Source organism: Ailuropoda melanoleuca, chromosome 7, assembly GCF_002007445.2.
Source record: "Ailuropoda melanoleuca isolate Jingjing chromosome 7, ASM200744v2, whole genome shotgun sequence".
Taxonomy (NCBI): domain Eukaryota; kingdom Metazoa; phylum Chordata; class Mammalia; order Carnivora; family Ursidae; genus Ailuropoda; species Ailuropoda melanoleuca.
The window spans coordinates 82,221,812-82,244,806 of record NC_048224.1 but is presented as its reverse complement, the minus strand read 5'-3'; the positions used below and the strand labels follow the sequence as shown (position 1 = coordinate 82,244,806).

General features: G+C 34.6%; 1 long non-coding RNA gene and 1 other non-coding gene across 2 annotated transcripts; one reads left to right on the top strand and one right to left on the bottom strand.

The window, feature by feature from the left end:
* Positions 1-8,894: 8,894 nt before the first annotated feature.
* Positions 8,895-9,001, bottom strand: LOC117803252. The gene has a single exon (XR_004626940.1). It is a non-coding gene; the product is annotated as a U6 spliceosomal RNA (small nuclear RNA).
* A 212-nt stretch (positions 9,002-9,213) lies between these two features.
* LOC109490183 lies at positions 9,214-21,190 on the top strand. Its single transcript, XR_004626724.1, has 4 exons — positions 9,214-10,628; positions 12,822-12,900; positions 18,958-19,020; positions 21,160-21,190. It is a non-coding gene; the product is annotated as an uncharacterized LOC109490183 (long non-coding RNA).
* The last annotated feature ends 1,805 nt before the right edge of the window (positions 21,191-22,995 follow it).

Genomic DNA, 22,995 nt, shown 5'->3' with positions numbered 1-22,995 from the left:
AAAAGAAAAGGGAATAGTTGAGGAATAGAGGTTAAAATAAGATAAGAAAGCAGGTATTTAGGGAATAAGGGAGTGAAAAAATTGGAACAATAAGTGATTGTGATCTGAGATCAATAATATTGACGTCTAAGGCTGTGGAACAATTTCCTGGTGATTAGAAGGTTGAGGGTATGGGTCTGGGTATGGATCACTGAATGAAGTGGTTGTAAGTGGTGGAGTCAGAGTTCTAGGTTGTTGGATGGGTTTTCTATATGGACACTGAAGTGGCACATGATGGCAGGAAATGCAGGGGAGGCAGATACTGGAAGTCAGGTGCCAAAGTCCTCTATAAATAAGGGAGGGAATGATTGGGCAATCAAGTAATGAGAATGAAAAAGGAATAAAAAATTTCAAAGATTGTTGACTATGCCCTTTTTTGCCCTCACAAATTAAGAGTCATGAGAGCAAGGACTTGTCTTAGTTATTACTGCAAATATTGTTAATTAGTGGGTAAACAAATGATGACCTCATGATTTTGAGTAAGTATTTATTCATGTTGAATTAGTATTTTTGGAAACTTCGGGTATTTCTTATTACATGCAGTTGCTATTAAAGAATACAAAATAAGATGAGCAAGATGTAGAAGAAAATTAATAATCCAAACCCAGAAAATAACCACTGTTAACCCCTTTTATTACATCTTCATACCTGTTTGTTGTTCATATTAGTAATAAATACTCAGCTATAATATCCTTTAATGGCTGAGTAGGTATTCCATATAAAATAAGGATATACCGTACTTTAAGCAATTTCTTATTTTGGGGGTATAATATTTATGTTTTTCTCTATTTGTAAAAGGGACAATCTGATAGTTAAATTTTTGCTTTATTTCCTTAGGATGCAGACTTACAAGTAGATCTAGTAGGATCTTCATAGCCAGCCTATTTTTCTTTGTTTTAGGCTTATTTCTGATAGGCTTGTTTATGTGTATTCTTATTCTATCCTGGACTGGAATCAGAAAATTGGACAGTGTTGCAGGTACTGAATGATGTAGGCATGCTGATAGACACAACAGTAAGAATTGGTAAGTAAAAGTCCTTTACAGGAATAATGATGGGTATTTTAAAAACTTGGAAACAAGTGTAGTTTTCATGAGCACAATAAGAAATGATTCATGAGCTGAATAACAGGATATAGTCGTCAATTCATAAATGCATATTCAAATTAAATAAAAACCTCTATGAATAACCTACATTTGTTGACAGCATCCAATTTGAGAGGAGGTTTTAATAAATCATGAATCATCATCAAGTTCACAGCTTCTCAAACTTTTTCACAAAAGTGTGGTTAATGTAGAGAAAAGTGAAAGAAAGTGCCCTAGAAGCTTGATCCCAAACTAGAATTTTCTTTAGTTTCTTGTTTTGTCTTAAATTTAATATAAATGTTGCATTATATATCATAATAGTCCTATGTTTAGTATAAATATAATGCTTATACATTTTTTCAAAATCCCTGAGTAAAACTGGTATCTAAGAAGATGCCTCATGTTTATTCAGTAGCTTTTAGCACCCTGGCATACCATAAGTTTCCTTTGCCTCAAACTGGACTTTTAGAGGCAAGGTTCTAGGATATTTCATGGTTGTACAGTATGCCAAGCCGCACGAAGACATTACAAGAAAAGAAAACTCAGGCCAATTTCCCTTATGAACACAGATGTAAAAAATTCTAGACAAAAATCTTATCAAATCAAATCCAGCAATATATTAAAAAAATAATATTGGGTGCTATTTATCCCAAGAATACAGGATTGATTTAACTTCAAAAACTAATCATTGTAACTCACCAAATTAATCTAAGAAGGAAAAACTGATCATCTCAGTAGAGGAAGAAAAAAACATCTGACAAAATCCAATATTCATTCCCTATTTAAAAACTCAGCAAACGAGGAATGAAAGGCTACTTCTTCAACTAGATAAAGTGCATCTACAGAAAACCTATAGATAATCTTATACCTTCTGGTAAAAGACTGCACGCTTGCCCCCTAAGATCAGGAACAACACAATGATGTCTGCTCTTACCACTTTTTTTTTTAAAGATATTCATTCATTCATTCATTCATTCATTCATTCATTCATTCATTCATTCAGAGTGTGAGTGGGATGAGGGGGAGAGGGAGAGGGAGAGAATCCCAAGCAGACTTCATGCTGAGCACAGAGCTTGACATGAGGCTGGATCCTGTGACCCTGAGATCATGACCTGAGTTGAAATCAAGACTTAGACACTCAACTGACTGAGTCATCCAGGTGCCCCTGCTCTTACCACTTTTATTCAACATTGGAGGTTCTGCCAGTGCAATCAGGCAAGAAAAGAAAAAAAATACATTCAGATTGGAAAGGAAGAAATAAAACTGACATAATTATCCATCTGTTCCACTTGGTGGAATCTACAAAAAGCTACTAGAACTAATAGGTGAATGTAGCAAAATTGCAGGATACAAGATCAATATACAATAATCATCTATATTTCTACATTCTAGCAACAAACAACCAAAAATGGAAATGCAAAAAATATATAGCATTTACAATAGCATAAAAAAGTGAAATATTTAGGGATAAATCTGATAGAAGGCAAGAAAGATCTGTATACTAAAAACAGCAAATACTGTTGAGAGGAGGAAGTAAAGACAACTTAAATAATTGAAGAGATTTACCTCGCTCAGTGGGCTCATATTGTTAACATGTCAGCTCTCCTTAAATTGATCTATAGTTTCAATACAAACCAAATCAAAATCCCAGTAAGTTTAAAAAAAAAAAAAGACAAGCTGATTCTAAAATTCATATAGAAATGTGAAGATCTAGAATAGCCAAAATAATTAACTTTGACAAAAAGAACAAAGTTGGAGGGCTGATACTACCTGATTCAAGAGTTATTAAATATCTACAGTAGTCAAAATAGAGTGGTATTAGCGTAAGACTAGACAGATTAATGTAACACTACATGGAGTCCAGATATAGACCCACATATATAAGGATAACAGATTTTTTACAAAGTGCAAAGGTAATTCAGTGAAGAAAGAGTAGTTGTTGTTGTTTTTTCACACATTGTGCTTGGAAGAACTGGATATCCATATATTAAAAATAGGAATTTGATTCATATCTCACACCATGTACAAAAATGTACTCAAAATTGATCATAGGCCTAAACATAAACCTGACATTACTATTAAACTTCTAGAGAAAAATGTAAGAAAATTTTTGTGACTCTGAGTTAGACAAAGATTTCTAAGATGTAACATCAAAATTACAATCCATATATGAACAAATTGAGAAATTGGACTTAATCAAAATTTTACAAACTTCTATTCTTTAAAATACACTGCTAAAGAAGACAAGCTCCAGCCTTAGAGAAATATTTGCAAAGCATGTAATAAAGGATCTGTATCAAGAATGTAACATACTCTCAGGGTGCCTGGCTGTCTCAGTCAGTAGAGCATGTGACTCTTGATCTTGGGGGACATGAGTGCAAGCCCCACATTGGGTATAGAGATCACTTAAAAAATAAATAAAGATTATAAAAAAAAAGAATGTAACAAACACAAAACTCAACAAGGAGAAAACAAAAGTCTCAAAAAATAGGCAAAAGACTTGAATAGTAACTTCACCAAGAAGATAACCCATATAGCAAATAAGCATATGAATAGATGTTCAACTTTATTAACCTCATTAGTCTTTAGGGAAACACAGAGTAAAACCATGATGGAACAACTGGATATCCATATCCATATCCATCTATTAGAACAGCTAAAATAAAAAGTATTGTTAAGGATGTGGAGTAATTAGAACTTTATACACTTCTAATAGGAATGTAAAATGATGCAATTGGTTTGGAAACAGTTTGGCAGTTTCTTGAAAAGTTAAACATACACCAATATATGATCCATTTCATTCTAGGTATTTCCACAAGAAAAGACAGCATATGTTCCTACAGAGATCTGTATGTGAATATTCATAGCAGCTTTATTTTTAACAGTCTCCAATTTGAAACAACTCAAATGTCACCAAGAGATAAATGGATAAATTGTGATATATTCATACAATGGAATACTACTCAGCAATAAAAGGTAATGAACTACTGTTATGTGTAACAGCATGGATTAATTTCAAAACAATATTCTGAGTGAAGAAAGATAGAAAATATAAAATTCTAGAAAATGCAAACTGATCTTTTGGGACAAAGGGCAGAGAGACCAGTGGTTGCCTGGGGAGAGAGGTGCTGGGGGGAGGATTATAAAAAGGCAGGGGAAATTCTTAGGGTTGATGGATATATTCACTGTCTTATTCTGGTGATGGTTTCACAGGGATATACATGCTAACATTTATCAACTGTATACTTATCAATTCTATACATGTTAAAACTTATCAATTGTATACCTTATGTATATGCAGTTTATTGAATATCAGTTATACCTTAGCTTAGTACATTTAAAAATGTATCTAGAAAATAGAGGAGGGGTGCCTGGCTGTCTCAGTCAGTAAAGCATGTGACTCTTGATCTTGGGGTTGTAAGTTTGAGCCCCACGTTGGGTATAGAGATTACTGAAAAATAAAATCTTAGAAAAGAAAGGGAAATAATTTCAATTGAAATATAAAAGGGAATAAACATTTATTAGAAATATACTAAGGAGCAAGTACTAGGTAGGTGCTTTAAATAAGAATTACAGTATATGTAAATATATAATTTTCTACGTGCCAACCTCTGTTATATGTACTTAAAATATATTAAGATGTTAAATCCTCACAACTCTTTGAGGTATAGGGACTTTTATTACCCTCATTTTATAGATGAGGAAAAGGAGGCATTAAGTCACAATATCTGCGTGAGGGAGCTGAGATTTGAATTTGGGAAGTCTCTTCTTTTAATAGATCTTTATGACATCCATTAGACTACAGAGTTTTAGTTCCAGTTTACAAAATGAAAGAACTGCGACTCACAAAGACAGTAACTTTTTCTGGATCACCGAAGTTGTAAGTAATGTCAAGATTTAAACTCAAATTTGTTCTACTCCAAAATATACACTCTTCTATACTAGATTGCCTCCATTTAGATTTGTGGTTCAGTAGCAGCACTGATCGTATTCTACTACTGATAACAAGAGCTCAGACTGTGTGATCCACGTCTTCCATACCCCCTTTACCACTCAATAGTGCTGTCTGGCATGTTTGTTGGCTATAGATTAGAATGTTTTACACCAATAAGCAACTAAGAGCTCAAAAATTATTTCTTGCTTTGTCTTGACAATTGTCTTTTCAGTATTCATAGTATAGCTGTGTCTTTTGAAACTAAGAAATTGAATGTGTGACTTTGGAGGATTTTTTCAGGCTAATATTAAAGCCAGTAACTTATCTATGCACTTCTATAAGTAGAATTAAATAGATGTGTTCCTATATCCCTAAAATTGTACTGGAGGATTTTTTTTTTTTAACTTTTCCATGAAATCTTCCTTTCCTGTGAATGTATGTCTGTGTGTCTCTGTATGTGTGTGTTAAATTATGATTACTAATCTGGGAGAATATGGTTTGATATGTGGTCCAAGTGGCACCCAAGAAGATTTTCTTGGTTAAAGTCATGACAGTAAGCAAGAACACAGGAACATTTCTAAATTGCCAAAAAAAGTATTCCATTATATTGAATAAAATTCAACAGACATAAAACTTTTATAATAAAATGTTTTTAGGTGAATTTTGGAGGCAATAGGGTATTAGGAAAAGTGGCATTAGAATCAGATAGATCTGAACTCAAATCCTAGCTTTGCCCGCTTACCAGCTATGTTACCTTGAAGATATAACTTAACTTGGGCCTCAGTTTTGCCCATCTGTGAAATGGGTTAGTAATACTTCACTGAGTTGTGAATGTTAATTAAATGAGATAGTAAATACTGGAGCACTTAACATAGTGTCCAACATATAGAAAGTACTCTAATAGATGTTCCACTGCTAGCTACTACATAAATATAGAAATCCAAAGCCAGATTAGATAATGATGAAATGCTGAAATTATTTTATGATATAATCTGCATACAAAAATAGCAAATAGATTCTAAAAACTTTTAGTTCAGGGAGTATCAAGCTTGATCCTTTCCTATTTAAAGAAACATGTAACCTAGCACATTTTAAAATTGAACCTTCTTTAAAGGTGAGTTTCTATTTATGTGGTTCCATAACCAAGATTTGCTTTGGGGATGGAAATTCATGTTCACCCTGACAGTTGTATATAAAACAAACTCCATATTTAACAGCTAAATAGTTTGAATGACTTGTGCTAATGTAACTTTTATATTCTATATTTTTTTTAAGTCATAGCCTTTATACAACAGTATACAGTCAAAGAAAAGTTGCAGATGTTTATTTTGCTTGTTGTATCTTAAGGCACATAATTCGTATAAATTGGCCAGGAGGACATTCAGTTAAAAATTCAAAACTTCCAGGGGTGCCTGGATGGATCAGCTGGTTAAGTGTCCAACTCTTGATTCTGTCTTAGGTCATGATCTTGGGGTCCTGAGATGGAGCCCAGCATCAGGCTCCCCACTCAGCAGGGAGTCTGCTTGAGATTCTCTTTCCCTCTGTTCCCCCACCCCCGTGGCCCCTCCCTGGCTCTCTTGCATGCATGACTCTCTCTCAAATAAATAAATAATATATATTTTTTTTAAAATCCAGAACTTGAGTGAGATAATCCAGAAAAAATAAGTCTTTCAATGTTATTCATTTGTTTTGTTATTCTCACTTACTACGGGGTCAGTCAAAATGAAGAGATGATGTTTAATAAAGGACAGCTTTGTCTGACTTGAAGGAAAGAGATCCAAAACAAGATTGCCTTCTTTGAAATTGATACCTCATCTTATAATCAAAGTTCATACATAGCCATTTGATCTTCTTCTTTGCAATTCCTCATTAGTCCATAGAGTTTCAATCAATTTCTATATGATGCCAACTTACACGTGTACATTACAGGTCCATTAGCTTATTGAGAAAGTCTGAGTCCTCTGTCTTCTGGTGACATCTCATTTAGATCTGACATTAAGTTCATTTTTTCCCTTCAAGCTATTTCTTTCAATTTCTTGGCTATTCTTATTGACAACACAAATTTTCAGACCTTCAAACTTAAAATCTTACATTCATTTCCTTAGTTTCTTATCCTCCCATAGGTAAACAGGGGTTAAACTTGTTATTTTGTATAGTTGTTCTTTATTGTATACTTCAGATATGTCTCTTTTCATTTTTAAAACTGCCCATTTAATCCAAGCTCTTAATTGTCAAGTTTGTATTCTAGGCTCTTATACTGCATTGCATTACAGCCTCTTGGTATTTTCCCTAGCCCCCATCTTGTCTTACCCCTTTCCCCACCATCCTACACAAAACATAAAGTACTTTTCATTACACACTCTGTAGAGAAGTATTCTAGGTGAATAAGGAACACCTGACTGACCAGAAAAAGGGAATTTAAATGGAATCTCCTTTCCTTTCAGTAATTCCACCTAGAAGGAAAGAAGAAGAGCAGAACCTTCAGGAATTGAATCACAAATACTGAATGGGAGACTTGGTGGAAAGGGACTGATAATATGTAATAGCCATTATAAAGATAAAAGGAGACATAAAATTCAACTTTTGCTACCCATTCTTTCCCTTTTTGCTTTCCACATACCTTGGCTGGGAATCTTTATATGTGCAGTATTTATTTTGTGTTATCCCGGTTATTATAAAGTTATCTAAGAGGCTAGGAGAGCTGACCGACAGAAGGGGAAAAAAAGCAGTTATTCTGACTGCAGTGACCAAAGGAGCTCAAGTCACACCAACATCTTTCTCCCATTTAGAAGCATTCTAGTACTTAAGGCCTTCTACTATAAGCCCATTACTAGTTCTTTTCCTTTCTATTTAATTTCTTTCTACTCTCATATTTGTGTTTTCTGTTCCTATCAAATTATCATGCTTGGGCAATGAAATACCTGTTCCTGCTCTGCAATAGTTTGTGTATTGCCCTATCTCTAGTGCCTTGAACAGTGCCTAGCACGTGGCACACAGTGAGTACTCAGTAAATCTTGGATGAATGGTTATCTTTTCTCTCTGGCAATCAAAATCCATCACTTTAAAAAATCTATATAAAATTTGCCTATTCCAATAAACTTCTACCCATTATCAATCTAGTTTTAAATCACTTCATTTTCCATTTCCCCTTAGCAATTATTTATAGTTTGCATTTGATTAATATACTCTTATTATGTTACTTTTCAAACACTCCCAAATCCTTTTAACGTATGCTGTATTTTCAATGAAAATAACTCAAAATTCTTGGGGCACCTGGCTGGCTCAGTCAGTTGAGCATTTGACTCGATTTTGCCTCAGGTCGTGATCTCAGGGTCATGAGATCAAGCCCAGCATCATGCTCCGTGCTCAGCAGGGAGTCTGCTTGAGATTCTCTTCCCTCTCCCTCTGTCCCTCCCCCCACTTGTACTCATGTGCACTTTCTAAAATAAATCTTAGAAAAAAATATACCTCAAATTTTATATATTATATATGCTGCTCAGCAGTGTCTCATGTGCTGTAGAAAGCTAGATACTCAGTAGACGAGCAGGCTCTCTCCTTTTAAGATATTCTCTGGATCATTGTGATCTGCTTTGAAAGGGAGATTAGATACATAGAAAGGTTCTATTTTTTGCTATTTCACTCCTGTATTATGTGACTTTGAGTAAAATTGTTCCTTCAGTGCTCAGTTCAAGAACAAATTGAACTATTTCCTAAAGAAAAAAACATTTTGAAGTTATAGAAATATCTATATGTTGGTATATTTCTCCAGAAATATTTAATGTAATATAATAAAAGTTCTAGACTGTTCAGTTTGAATCTCTTCTTCTTCTTCTTCTTTTTGTTATGGAACACTTCATGAATTTGCATGTCATCCTTGCACAGGGGCCATACTAATGTTCTCTGTATCGTTCTGGTTCTAGTATATGTGCTGCCGAAGCAAGCACTGAATCTCTTCTTGTAATTTCCATAGAGATGTCCATGTAGCAAAGAAACTGAAATAGTATTATGTAGAAAATATCACCAATCCTAAAAAGACCCCTAATTTCTTCATAGAGGAAACAGAGATAATATCCTGATTTTTGCAGTACTTAAGCTACTTCTTAGTTGTCTCATGAAGGAACTAATGTAGTAGAACACATTCAAGGAATTGCTGAGGGGTCAGAATAAGAATGTACAAAGTCTAAGACTATTTTCTATAGCATATTTTTAAATAGATTCAGAGTCATGCACTCTCTGTCTTCTTTCTCCATCTACACTGTCTTCTGGCAATAATAAAGTTGGGGAATCTACATAAAAAAGCGACTTCTAAGGATGCCAAATGAATAGCAGTTTCTGGGTCATTCCCATTTCTTCCTCTGTGAAAGTGTACAACACATGAGTTACTCTACACATTTCCTCCAAACCCCAAAGTGTTAGGTTGCCAAAGAAAGCTCATCAGGTAATATTACTCTTTGCCTTCATGTAATAATTTTAAGTACATACAAAAATCAGACATTAACATGAAAATATCAAGCCATAGAATTGAGTTTTAGTTTTACTGACATTTAAGATCACACTTCCTGTTTATGATTTCAGAAATGCAACCATGCAGTGCTTCTATTAAAAACTGAGTGATTGAGAACAGTTTGAGGATTATAATGACAACTTATCCAAAGGAAAAAAAAAACCTAAACTGCTGCCTTCATTTGTGGAATTGCTATCTTTGTTGTGTAAAAAGTTGAATACTTTTCAAACATCATTTACTAATAGTGTAGTTAAAAGGGGAACTTGGTGGTCTGTGTCCCTAAAACACACACACACACACACACACACACACACACGCACATGCACACACACACACACATATATAGTAAGGGTAATACTTGCAAAAATTTTTCTTTTTTCACTCCTTTTTAGATGTCAGTTACTAATTGGTTATTGTTATGCATTAATTAACAGTCCCACCTGAAGGAGGGAAATTGTAGAGGTGAATGCAATTCTTAAATAAAAGCCCCTTTCTTTCATTATTTATTTGTTCTATTTGAAGCATAATCATGTGAGTTTATTTTTTCGTGTCACTTCAGAGTTTGTGTGGGGGGACTGTATGTGGAGAGAGAGAGCACCCAAGTGAGCAATGACTCTTAGACATCCAAATCCATGTTCTCATTTCTTTTTGGCCACACAGATAAACTTATTCCTAGCCTCCCCTGCAGGCAGATGTGGGCATGTGACCAAGTTAGAGCCAATGGAATTAGGAATGGCAGTTATATGCACTACTTTTGAGTCTCCTTAAAAACTCCCCTTCTAACGGACTGGTACTGAAGTCTGCTACTGAAAGCCTAGGTACTAGAACACCTTGGAAACTAAGCACTGAACTAGTGTATTTTAGCAAGAAACTTGATTATAACAAATATAATTTGAGCCATTATACATTTTTGGGTTGATCTGTATGGCAGTTAGCCTACCCTAATTAATTTAATATACAGAACTTATATTTTGGCAGTGTCCCTGTGATGCACAACTCCATTGGGCACTATTTACATTGTAATATATGTAAATGTCATTTCCTGAAGCAGGATTAAGAAGCTACAGGTATGTAAACATATGGATATACATAAATCTTCATCCCAGGAGTTACGCAACAATGTGGTTCTGCCAAACTAACTCCAGCTTTTCTCCTGGGTTTTATTGCACATAAGCATCAATTTGTATAATTTTGTATCTGTGCTAACAGACTGAGGTGGAGTGGATCTTCCAACAAGAATCTTAAGGGAAAATGTGTACTTTGGATACAAATCAGATCTCTTTCTCAGATTTGTTCATCTGTTAGCTACCTACTGTACTTATAACCTAATACCCTCTGGTATGCATTAGGCTAAAAGAGAGTGTTAGGATCCTTCATCTGCCTCCGCCCACTCCAAGCTTACTGCTATGAGTAATAAAAATTTTCTGGGTTTTACTTTCCTCATCTATAAGATGAGAGTTGGATTATGTGACCTCAAAGATCCTGTCACTAAAATTCTACTATGATGTCATTGATATAATGTCAATTGACATAAGTGATATGTCAATAGCTATGGAGCTATTGGTAGAAATAATTGTTAATGTGAGTGTTCCTTTGGATTCCAAACTGATTCTATAGAGGTCCTTAATAGTATCTTGGAGGTTTTTTAAAAAGGTATTTAACTTGCTCCAATTCATATCAAAGAGGCACAACAGAGGTTCCATTCTTTTCCTAAATAAAAACTACTAAGTTGAAAAGGTGTTTGATTCATATTTTTTTAGGGTAATTTTAAAGTAGGTGTCACCTCTCTGATTTCTTTACTCATGGGTGGAAAAGTACCAATGCTAATGCAGAATGTGATAACTATTGAAATAATATATTGCAAAAAAAGTAAAAAACTAAATAGCAGAATATAGTTGTTCACTGAATTTAGTAGTTAAAACCTTAAATTTTATTTCTCCTAATTGTATATTTATGCTCTAATGTTTCAATGTAGTAATAGCTAATATTATAGCAAGTTCAGGATCATGGCAAAATCACCAAATTTGTAGTTATTTTTGTCATAATTAACACACTAAATCACATTTTTGGGATAGCTAACAGAAATGAACCTGTGCCTATTTGTCTGCCGTTGGGGTTTTAATCTCATGGATTTCAACTTTGGTTAAAGCTAAAATATACATTATCCAGACTTGAGGCAGGCATGGAATTGGCTTTACTCCACATTCTTTTGCTGCAGGAAGCTGCAGAAATATGAACCTTACTCTGAGATGATACCGTTTTAGAAAGGAGAAAGGACAGGCTCTATAACATTGTCCAAACTGGAGTTTTTATATTAATAAAAAGCCATGCAGAGGCTGGAGTAGATAAGAAGGAATCACAGTGATTTTTTTTTTCCAAACAAGAGGAATAAAACAAAAGAGAAAGCCTGTAATAGTATTTTGAGTACTAGTAGACAAGTATAGATTCCAAAATATCCTTACAATACTGTAGAAACTGGGAAAAAACCTTTCAGAACTAGGGCATGGATAAATACATTTTGGTATATCCATATCCATATGTTGGAATGCTATACAGACGTTAAAAACACGTTTTAAAAAATATTCAATAACATGAAAAAATGGTCAGTAAAAACTATAAATCCTTTATCTCTAGTAAACAGGAATCAATCTTATTCCTCTTCATCCCCAATATAAATAGGAGCATAATGGAAGAGATGTGTAACAGAGAGATGCATAGATAGTGAATTTTAAAACCTAAAGTGATTTGTAGAGATCATCTAGTCAAAATCCATCATTTTGCAGAGGAGACATACTCTGGAAAATGAAATGTCTCACCTAAGGTTTCAATCCCTTTAGCACTGTCACTTGCTAAAACTGAAGATTTCTTACTCCCCAAATTTGGAACATTTTACTTTGTACTACAACATGCTACATTAGAGATTGGGTCAGATCAGAGTAGAGAGAGTGATGAAGGGAAGGCCAAAGTCTAGATATCTTAGTCTGTTCTTTCTTTTGGAGGGGCGGTACAGGGCAGAAGAGGATGATAATGACCATTCATGAAAGATCTGTAGAGGTATCTATATGTAGAGATATCTATATTTCCTAATAATCCTAAATCTTTAGCTTTTTTCTTATTCAATAGTACAACTTTAAAAACTCTTGGGGTAGAACCCAAATAATTTCTTTGTCACACTTAAGTAATATTGGTAATGGAAGTGCCTAGATTCCAGCTTAGGACTATTCATTTATTCATTTGCTTTTGTCTGTCCCTTCCACCAGAATGTATCTTCCAGGAGGACAGGCCTATATCTTTTTTTGGTTGACTCCAGCGCCTAGCAAGTGTTTAACACACAAATCAGTAAGTATTTGGTGAGTGAATGAATAAATGATAGCTACTAAAAAGCAGTAATCCTTTATTTACTTAGACTAGATTTCTTCTGGATGTTTTCTCAAGTTTTGCAATTCCATCACAAGTCTAAATTAATTTTGGAATTAGGTGAACCTGCTTTGTTCATGTGCTCTGTATTTCAGTCTAGAACAATAGAACTGTTTTGTAGTATTAATTTAGGCACTCTTAAAACTCTTGTGCCAAGTTTGCTTAGTTTGGAAATGACCTTGGCCTGCAATTTTATTTAGATTTCCATCCACAGATGAATGTGTACATATATACCATGAATTAGTGGTGTACATGTGAGATTAAACTGATGATGAGTCAGGAGGCAACACTGTTGGGTAAGCATATCTGAAAATAGGAAAAAAGAGATGATGATACCCTAGGCTGAAATAAGTATATATTTAAACTTACATCCTCAAGTTAAGTGTAAGTTTTGAACCTAAGAAAAATAAGTAAATATTTTGAAGAGTGGATTTTTCCTTAAAGGTAAGATATTAAAACCAAAACACTGAAACTAAACTTAAATATTAGTCTCAATTTTAAAAGGTAGTCCACATAAATTTTTCTCCTTAGATTTATTTTCAGTATAAAAGTGTGTAGAAAATTAAAAGATTTTTTTACAGCAAAATTTTTTACCAGATGAAGAACCTTAAATATATTGGCCATTTAAGCTCATTTCTAGGAATTTGTTGTAACTTAGGAAATAATTTGAAATGCTAAAACAGACTTAAGCATAAAGAAGTTCATAGCAACATTACTTATAAGAAACTAAGGAAAATAGCTTAAGTGAGCACTTAAGGAAATACTACTCAAGGAACATTATGCAGCCATTGAAAATGTTTTTGAGGACTTTTAAATAACTTGAGGAAACATTTCTGATATATTATTTCGAAAAAAGGCAGTGTACTCAAGTAGTTTAAACTCCATACGCTTAAAAAACTATATGGAAATATGTCAACCTCAGTAGTCGGTTGCCTGTAAAAGAATTATTGGGTTTTTATTTCCTGCTGTCCTTTAAAAAAGATGTTTTCTTAATTTATTTTATTTAAACATATTTTCAAAATTTTCTTCACTTACATGTACTACTTGTGTAATCAGAAAAAGAAATCCATTACTTGTCATAGATATATGTTTATGTCTCATTGGTATGTTTTCAGCGTCATCACATGATTATAAATATTGTTGACCCATAGAAAAGTTTGATATTATTTAAATTCAAATTATGGAGTTTCCAAAACAAATACTGATACATCTCCTACAAGTTGTAAAATTATAATGGTTTAATATAATTTAGTAATGATTTTAACATAGCAGGCTCTCAGTATGTTTGTGGATGATGAAGATGGTTAGAGAAAGGGCAACCTCCATTAATTTACCAAGTTCCTTGAATCTGTCAGTTAAGTAGACTCTCCCACCAAGAGTTTAATGATATAGTACAGTGTCAAAAGGCTGTCCCTAAAATTGCTCTTCGTTTGTGTGGTGCACTTTTGCAAACTATTATTTTGTACTTCAAAAAGGAGTCTCTTATGTGCTAATTTTTTAAAAACACAGAAGAGAGAAAAATTTGTTCTTACCTTGTTTATTTTGGTCAGCTGTGAGCTTCAGGTAAGGTTCTGTAATCTGACATCACTAGTAAAAAATGTTTCTTGTGGAAATAACTGGCAACGGTACTTACCTTGTAGGCTTATGATAAGTGTTAGAGATCATGTATGTAGAGTCCCTAGCATGCAGTGCACACAGGCATTCAGTAAATGGTGGCTATTATAATAATAAATAATAGTACTGTGACATCTTATTGTCATATTCCTACATATAGGGTGAGCTGAAAAAATATGAAGTTCAATCTATTTAAAAACACTATTCTAGACTTCCAGATAAAGACGGGGAGTAAAGGCAGACCACAAAGTCTTCCTCTCCAAATATCTTACAATACAGGAAAAACGAATAACAGTAAAAATTCCTTTAAAAACAAAAAATGTCTACAACCTAAGCCAATGAAGACTAAAATAATACTATTATTTCAAAACCAATATATTTGGAATATCAAGAAATGAAATATGGCTGGAAATCAAATTCTCAACAAAAGGGAACACTGTCAATCCCAGCATATTCACCTAGTCAATTCATTCTTCTATTCTCCTAGATGATTGCGCCTCACCTCTTCTCCTAAATCTCTCACGTCTCCCCACTCTTCACCCCAAACTCATGTTTTATTGATAAATAGAAGCTGTCACAAGAAAAACTCATCTTTCCTACACCCTATCTACCAACCTCTCTTCATCTGTACTTACACTCTATCTTCCTTTATAAAGGATCAACTATCTCTGCTCTTAAATAAGGCACGCCCCTACTTGTGCCCCCATTCTATGTTTTCTTGAAAACTCAAGGGTTGTGTTCTGTGATTATTTCCTCCATTCCCCGCATCCTCATTTTCTCTCTCTTTACTGGATTATTTTAACCAGTAAACATACTGTAATATTTCCCACTCTAAATATACCATCACTCCATTTCCCCCTCTACTTACTGAATGAGCCCATTTTTATACTCCCCTTTATAATGAAACTTTTTAGAGACTCTGCTTGCAGTTTCCACTTCCTCACCTTACATTATCCCTTCAGTCCATTCCAATTAGGATTACTGTTTCCACAGTCCCACCTAAACTGGGCTTGTTGAAATCACCAATTAACTTCTTGCCACATCATTTTCCTCTTCTCAAATGTTTGGGACCCTAGGCATATTCCTCACCCCTTTTTTCCTTCTCCATCAACATTTATTTTCCCTTGGACCATCTCACCGAGTTTTTTTTTTTTTTTCCTTTTTTAATGTTGCAGATGTTCTTGGGACTCCTAAGATTTGTATTCTATCCCTCATATCTGTTGAACTCTGAACTCATGCCCAACTGCCTACCAAGGAACTGCACTCAGACGTCTAGTAAGGACTTCAAAGTTAATACATTCAAAACCAATCTCTTAATTTTCTTCTCCCCCTCAATTTACTTCTCTCCAAGTCTTCCCTAGGTCAATAAATGCCATTATTTTCATCCCGTTGCTCAAGACAAAAATCTAGAAGTCATCCTTAATTCCTTTCTGTGCCAGTTACTAAGCTGTTACCTCTTAATAATAAGCCCTTCCACACTCATACATTTTGTGATACTAGGATGGGACTCTGCAAACTACATTTTTACTTTACCAGCTGAAACCTTGCTGCATTCTGTTAATAAGGTGTGTTAGGAAAAGACTGAAAGTCAAGAAGAGATGGGAAAAGAACTCATTCTTTGCTGGCTTTCTGCACCAGTTATGGACTCACCCTCACAAGTGGCAGTCAGCTCCAAATTTCAACTATTTTCCACTCTTCTAGAACCAGCCCCAACATACCCAACATACCCTGTCAGAGGTATCAGCAACAAATGGGCAGCAACCTGTCTTTTGAGGCCTGGGTTCTAGCTCTGCTGAGTCTCCCCTGCTAGCTTCTGGGTTCTAAAAACTTCAGGTCTTCTTTGTGTTTATCCTAGTATTAGGGATTGTAGCTGCTTCGTGAAGCTGCTCTCTTATTTTAGTGCTCTCTTTTTGCATTTTCAGTTCTACAGCACCTATCAGACCGATTCTTTATACTCAGTTATTGCTATTGAAATACTTAGTGGCAACCTGAATTACTCCTCTGAAGCATACATCATCTCCCTGCTTCTCATCACACTTAGAACAAAATTCAACCTCCTCACAACCTCTTTTGTCATCTGGCCTATCCACTTCTCTAGTCTCATCTCTCACCACTTTCTGGTTACTCATTTGGCTCTAATGATTCTGTCTTGAACACAACACTTTCCCACTACAGGACCTTTGTATTTACTCTTTTCTGCGTCTGGATGGCTCAGGTCTTTCCCTGTTTACCGCCTCACTTCATTCAGATCTCTTCTCAGGTGTCATTTTACAGAGAGAGGCCTGCTCTCACATTCCATCTAAAATGCACAATTCTTTCCCCCATCCTTCCAGTTTCTTACCTGGGGTTCTTCTTATTACTACCTGACATTGTTACAAGTTTATTTATTTCTTCTTCCTCTATCCTTAACTAAAAGCTTCAAGGCAGTTAAACTGCTGTTGCTGGCACTCAATAAAGTCCAGTTGACAAATGAATTTAATAAATTGCAGTGAATGTAGGAGAAAAGTAGACCAAAGTAATTGCAACGAAAATCATATGAGACAAAGATAACATCATAAACCTGATTCATCTTCCTGAGTACATAATACAATAAATGAATCAGAAAAAGCACATAAAGATGTAACAGAAGAGAATTTCTACAAAATAATGAAAGAACTGAACCTGCAGAAAAATAATGGACACATAATATTCAGTATTGAGGCATATCCTGGTTAAGCCACTAACCATAAAGAATGAAGGAAAAACTTCTCAGACCTCCAGGCAGAAAACTAACTTATCAAGAGGGAGGAAATCATGCTGGCCTTAGACTTCCTCTAAGCAATATTCAAAGCCAGAAAACAAAGGGAAAACGTCTGTACAGTTTTGAGGCAAAGCCAGCATGACCCCAAACTATTACATCTAAATAAGTGTCATTTGAGGATTGATGAAAAGGGCAAACACAGCATCCATGGATCCATGTAGAAAAAAAAAAAAAAAACTAGTGAAGAGCAGATAACTGCTCAGTCATAATAACTAGGGTATTGAGAATCAAGCCATGTTATGAGCACTGTATTGATACAGATCAAGACCAAATGATCAAAGAAATTAGGATTATAAAACAGAAATAAACATTAAAACCTTGACTTTGTAAAAATAATGATGATGTAAAAATACATTTTTCATAGCAGAGTCTGTTAGCATTTCTAAATTTGAAACATAGATTAAAAAAAGTCTCCAAACTCCTTTTTAAACTTCAGATATTTTAGGAAATAAGATCTCTTGTAGTAAAGAAACATTTTTCTAAAAGTTCAGCAATTCCTTCAGTTTATCTTACCACCTCCAAATTAAAATAATTTTAAATTTAATACTTTTTAACTTAAATGTAATGTACATGTTCTGATCTTAAATAAGATTATCTTACTTATATAAATGCATAGAAGCGCCTACCATGATGTTCATTTAAAATTGATGGTAAAATCTGGGATCTGAGATTTTAAAACATTCCTGTAACTTTCTATATTGTTTAAATTATTTATAAGTGAACCTGTATTATTTTTGTGAACATTTATTATTTTTATAAAAACACTTATAACAGCAATGTGAATATACTTAGTACTACTGAACTGGACATTTAAAAATGGTTAAGATGGTAAATTTTATGCTATGTGTTTTTTACCACAATTTAAAATAAAAAATTTTAAATATACTGTTATAAAACTTACAAAACAGATCCAGCCATTATAGCTTTATAGATGGATTTTCACTATGCTAAATTTTTCTTAAATCATTTTTTCCACCAAAGGTTACATCTCAGATCACATAATACTCTCTACTTGCCTATACTTTATCTAATTTAATTTTAGAAAGCAGAGATTCACTGGTAGACATTGTTTTAAGAATACAAAATGAAAGAGTACTTATAAAGAGTAACTAATATGATGTGTTACTTTATTAAATACCCTAGTGTTGTAAGAATGTAAATATATGGCATTTGGTTTACATATTTGGGAGGAGGTCTTTTAAGTTTAGTGATTTTTTTCTGATTGTTAAATAATTTGTGCTCATTTTTAAAAAAGAAAAATTACCATAACCACATATAACACACTTTGATATATTTTCCCCATCCTTTTTCTATGCATATAAGTGCATCTTCAAATAAATGAGGAGAAATAGTTTTATAACCTAAAAAATTTAACTGTACATTAAATTATTATTAATATTTTTCTGTGGCATTAAGTACTTTTAGTTATCACATAGTATTCCATTTGATTGATGCACCAGGGCTCATTTAACCACTCCTTAACTGTTGAATATTCAGATTGTTTCCTCTGTATAGACGCTGTAGTGAATATATATAAAACTTTGACTTCGTATTTATTTCTTTAGGATTGGTTCCTGGAAGTGGAAGTACTGTATGAAAGATTTGGACATTTTTATGACCCTAGAAAGGTAATATAGTATTAAATGTGATTGTAAATTTGAACATATTCTTAGCAACACTAGCTATTAGCACTTACATTCAATCTTTGTCAATCTGATGGGGAGATTCCTTGTGTAATTTAATTTGATAAAATTGCATTTTTGCTCATATACTCATATTAATAACTTTACTACCTCAAGTACTTAATAGTCTTTGTCTTCTCCATGATGCTTACTCAGCTGGTGAAGAAATGTATTTTTTATTGATTTTGGCAGTATTTCTTTTAAAATAAATTACATTTTGAACACACACAAAGGTGAAGAAAAATCGCATAAGGAAGGATCCAAATTATTTTACTTAGTAAAAACAGTTAAGAATGTATTTCATTCTTAATGTTGTGGCAAATATAGCATTATTATTATAAGCTAGCAATATCATATTTTATTTATTGAATTTACGTTTATTGAAATCATATTGAATTTTTTGCTTAATGTGCCATTTTTGCTATAGCACTTTCCAAAATGTTTCCTGAATGCTTAGTTTATAAGGTTAAGAAAAACATTTACTAGATAACTACTTTGAAATAATTGCCTCAACTCTGCTTTCATTCCCAATGCCTAGAAACAGACTTGCCTACTTTAATTTTCTTTCATGTTATCATTACTATGAAGTCATTATATAGATAAGGTAATAAGCATTCTGGCATACAGAAAAATAGCATCTGTAAAACTATATGGCACAGTTTGGTTGGGGCTGTTTCTCCCTCAGAACTTCATTACGTAATTTAAAAGTGTTTACTTAAGCTCCTTTGGGCTGCCTCCATGGTAGCTATGAAGTCACAGACTTAGGAGCAGTTTGGGGCCTGATAACAAAGTCTATTAGTTTAATGTGAATGCTATGTCAAATTTTTTTTTTAATCATTGCTGTATAAGAACCTTTTTAAAAACAAAGATATACTTAATTCGTTTTTTAAAACACATATACTTCTTCAAAAGTCATTAAGAAATGCACAAAACAAGGGGTTCATAAATGTATGTTTGCTCATTATTTAGATGTACTTATTTTTAAACTTGTATTCCATACTATGGAGTCACAGTATAATTGTGACTCAATATAACTATAAATAATTATGCAAAATGACCAAAATGTATAGAGATATTAGACACCCTTTAGGAGAGTATGAATTATTAAAATGCTATTTCTAAGCCAAGAAAGCACTATTTCTAAGTCATAAATGAAATCTTCCTAAGAGAACATCAAAGATATATAAATTATAATAATATCAGCTTTAGGAGAATTTAAAAAGATACTAGGTTATAAGAAAAGATTATTTTATTGTGATTACTCAAAAAAGGGAGTATTTTCAGTTTCTAAGAGAACTCTTGAGGCTTTTTATCAGCCAAATAACTATGTGTACTGGTTTTAAAGAAAAATAATGCAATGTACATTGTAAACATGGAAGAAGAGTCATTTAAATTTTGTATTAGAATAATCAAGTGGTATATCACCTTCAAGGCAACATACAAATTTTTATAAAATACCTAAAATCTCAACCATCCCTTTTAGAACACTGAGTTTTATTATAAACAAGCCTAAGTCAAGATCCTGATATCTAAAAAGATAGCCCTTTTAAAGAAATGTCATTTTGTTTTAATTATGTAACATGAATTTGTTATAAAATTATTATTGGAATAATCCCCCTATAGCATTTTGCTTTTTAACCCTGAGAAGTAAAGACATGTCACTGATGGCCTTCCCAATGATCTGGTGAGGTATAAAGTCAGGGATAATTCAGGGAAGGAAGAGAAAAAAATTTTAGGACCTGATTATCACTTCAGAGGTATAGCCACTGTGGGGAATCCTACCTGGTTTGGGAGAGAGGGGTACCTGTTTTTAGGAGGCCTGACCTGGAGTGGGGAGAATGGTCAGGAGAGAGAAGAAGGAAAGATTATGAGACAAACTGCCTACTTGGATTGGTTTAGAATTAGCTTTGCTGTAACAATGGAAATGTTTGAGATTTTTATCTCATTCTGATATCAAAAGAGGATGTTTGGTTTCTTATGTTTAAACATTTTTAATATACAATATATTGTTTATAAATCTGAAGTTAATATGTGTGGATTTTATTTATTTATTTATTTTTAAGATTTTATTTATTTAATTGACAGAGAGACAGCCAGCGAGAGAGGGAACACAAGCAGGGGGAGTGGGAGAGAAAGAAGCAGGCTCCCAGCGGAGGAGCCTGATGTGGGGCTCGATCCCAGGGTCCTGGGTTCACGCCCTGAGCTGAAGGCAGACGCTTAACGATGGAGCCACCCAGGCACCCCGGTATGTGTGGATTTTAAATACATCGCAAATTCTTTGACACTCCTTCCATTAAAAGATGAGTGTAATTCCCCCCTCTAGAATATGTATGGCATTAGTGATTTTTCTCTAACTAATGGAATGTGATGGATATGATGCTGCATGACTTCTAAGATAGGTCATCAAAGGCGATACAGCTTTACCTGGCTCTCAGTCTTGGGACACTTGGAACCCAGCAACCCTGTTGTGAGAAAGCCCAAACCATAAGGAGAGGTCATTCTGTAGATGTTCTGACCGGATAGTCCCAGCTAAGGTCCCAGTCATCAGTGAGTACTAATCACTAGACATGTAAGTGAACAAACCTTCAGATGATGCCAGCCTCCAGCCTACGAGCTGCCCCAGATGAGGCCAAGCAGATTAGAAACAAGCTATCCCTGCAGAGCCCTACACAGATTGCATATTCAGGTAAAGTAATGAGTAAGTTCTGGGGTGGTTTGTTATGTACTTGAGTCCCTGTTTGCAGGGACTAGTTCTAGCTCAGGTTAGCTGTAACAAGTAGGAAGGAGATGGAGGAAGCAAAAGAAAATGCTTTCCCTCTATTTTCCCTTATTTTCTTAGCCAGACTGAGACCTTAGTACCTCCTAGTACTAATTGTTGGTGATTAAGTATGGTTTTGAAGTGCCAAAAAAATACCATAATGAGGACCTATCTAAACTCCTTTTCCTTGAAGGCTTAGTGTCTGAGCAGGGAAGACAAAACTTGAGTCTATTTCTCCTTTTCTTCTCTCCTAGGTATCCCTAGTTTCAAAAAAGAGGGGAGGGGGCACCTGGGTGGCTCAGTCCTTAAGCAGCTGCCTTCGGCTCAGGGCGTGATCCCAGAGTCCTGGGATCGAGCCCCACATCAGGCTCCTCCGCTGGGAGCCTGCTTCTTCCTCTCCCACTCCCCCTGCTTGTGTTCCCTCTCTCTGTGTCAAATAAATAAAATCTTTAAAAAAAAAAAAAAGAGGGGAAAGCAAGATTTAATCATCTCCTGCCCTCATCTCTCTTCTGAATTCAAATCTTTGGAAAGGTGCCTACCCCCCACCGGAAAGAATAGACTTTTCAATCTTATGAAGGGACCATACCTGCAACATATTTTCATTTCTTATCAAGGAAGCAGGACCGTTATACACTAAGGACACCACTCTGTCTTTAGTCACTCATCAGTGTCCTTGAAAGGTTCCTCTGGCTCCTCCCCTTCCCCTAAATGTGGGCATTCCCCAGGGTTCTCTTCTCAGACCTCTTCTCACTTTTCAGACTTTCTGGTTCATCTTATACAGTCCCATGACTTTAGTTACCATCAACATTTTATTGACTCCAGAGAGCCAGACTTCACTTCCAATCCTCCTGGGCCAGTTCCCTGATAGCTCAAATTCCACAGGGACAAAAGAGGGTTCCTCCTCCTGGAGCTAAGGCCCATTCCTCACCCCAGTCCACACACAGGACCAGAAACTTGGGGATCTCCTGCCCTTGCCCCATACAACCAATCAGTTTCACATTCCACCAATTCATTTTAATTACTTTTCTTGATTCCCTCTTCTATTCCCACTGTCATTAGGTACACAGCAGTGGTCCCAATCCATTCTTACTTAGATTACAGGCTGTTTTACATTCCATTTTCAAGTCTCCAGGACCCCAGCCAATGTAATCTTTTCAAAGACC